The sequence below is a fragment of the Solanum lycopersicum genome, chromosome 6 (assembly GCF_036512215.1).
Source record: "Solanum lycopersicum chromosome 6, SLM_r2.1".
NCBI classification, from domain to species: domain Eukaryota; kingdom Viridiplantae; phylum Streptophyta; class Magnoliopsida; order Solanales; family Solanaceae; genus Solanum; species Solanum lycopersicum.
In genome coordinates, this window is record NC_090805.1 from 13939649 (window position 1) to 13941602 (window position 1954).

Sequence of the window (1954 nt, forward strand, 5' to 3'; positions counted from 1 at the left end):
GGAGGCAGACTAAGGCGCAGGCAGGCAGACCGCATAGGCGTCCCGTGGGCTTAGTAGGCATGTTGCATTGGCGCTTGATGGCATGCAGGGCTCGTCCGTGCTACGCCATAGGGTGATTACAAAAATATGCCCGCGACGTCTGCAGGGTGTTTGAGGTGGTGGACGGCGAACGTCACGGGCGTCCTGTGGGCTTAGTAGGCGTGCTGCATGGGCGCTTGATGGCATGCATGGCTTGTCCGTGCTACGCTGTTGGGCGTTAAAAAAACATGCAAGCAACGTCTGTGGGGCAACTGAGGCCAAAACAGGCAGACGTCAAGGGCGTCATGTGGGCTTAGTAGGCGTGCTGCATGGGCGCTTGACATCGAAATTTAAATAAGAAGCGGGGCATTTCCCCTCTTTTTGGACATAAGGCTGGCTTCATGGGCTGATCTGGGCGGAAGACATTATTAGGTGGGGAGTTTGGCTGGGGCGGCACATCTGTTAAAAGATAGTGCATGTGTCCTAAGATGAGCTCAGTGAGAACAGAAATCTCGTGTGGAACAGAAGGGTAAAAGCTCATTTGATTCTGATTTCCAGTACGAATACAAACTGTGAAAGTGTGGCCTAACGATCCTTTAGACCTTCGGAATTCGAAGCTAGAGGTGACATAAAGGTTACCGCAGGGAAAACTGGCTTGTGGCAGCCAAGCATTCATAGCGACGTTGCTTTTTTATCCTTCGATGACGGCTCTTCCTATCATTGTGAAGCAGAATTCAACAAGTGTTGGATTGTTCACCCACCAATAGGGAACGTGAGTGGGGTTTAGACCGTCGTGAGACAGCTTAGTTTTGCCCTCTGGATGACAGTGTCGCAATAGTAATTCAACCTAGTACGAGAGGAACCGTTGATTCACACAATTGGCCATCACGCTTGGTTGAAAAGCTAGTGGCGCGAAGCTACCATGTGTTGGATTATGACTGAACTCCTCTAAGTCAGAATCCAGGCTAGAAGCGACGCATGCGCTTGCTGTCCGCTTGCCGACCCGCAGTAGGGGCCTATGGCCCCCAAGGGCACATGTCGTTTGCTAAATCATCGCGACGAAAGCTTCGTGGTGACCACCTTGAAGTACAATTTCCATCGAGCGGTGGGTAGAATCCTTTGCATAGGACATAAATATGCGATGGGGTATTGTAAGTGGCAGAGTGGCCTTGCTGTGACGATCCACTGAGATTCAGCCCTTTGTCTCTCTGATTCGTCCCCCCACACTCCCCCTCTCCCAAAATCAAATCCAATCATTTCTAACTTTTCAAATGAGAGGTTCGTTTTCTTCTTGCATCCTTAGAAGAGGAAAAGATAACAAAGTGTTGAAATATAAGTACCAGAAGTAACATGGCAGGTGAAGTTCACTAGTCTGCCGCTAAGTGTTGAGCTTTACATTGTACGACGGTCAAAAACTTGTCTGATAACTAAGCCCCATTACGAGGTTTTCGTGATGTTGAGTTCATTTATCAAGCCATTTGACATGTTAAGGGACTAATGAAATGTCATTATAAGAGGTTTTCAGGATGTTGGGTGCGATTTTTAAAGCCAAGTTAGATGTCAAGGGGCAACTGCATATGCAACACGTCTGCAGCCAAGCAGCAACTGCAAAGTCCTGCGCAGAATGGGAGTGGACTCCAAAATACGCCCTTGGACTGCACTCACGGTCGAACGACATCGGGAGTGGCATGCCATCACACCCTTGGACAGCACATACGGTCGGACGACGTCAGACGTGAGTGCCATCACTACCCTAGGACCGCACACAGGTTCAAACAACGGCGGGCTTGGCATGACATCACCACCCTAGGACTACACGCATGGTCAGACGACGTCGGGCATAGCATGACATTACCGCCCTTGGAAAGCACAAACGGTCGAACGACATCAGGCGTGGCATGACATCAAGTCCCTTGGACTGCACGCACGGTCGGAC

At 50.1% G+C, this 1954-nt stretch overlaps 1 pseudogene; it reads right to left on the reverse strand.

The window, feature by feature from the left end:
* Positions 1-331: 331 nt before the first annotated feature.
* LOC138349238 (uncharacterized) lies at positions 332-1696 on the reverse strand (annotated as a pseudogene).
* Positions 1697-1954: the final 258 nt, after the last annotated feature.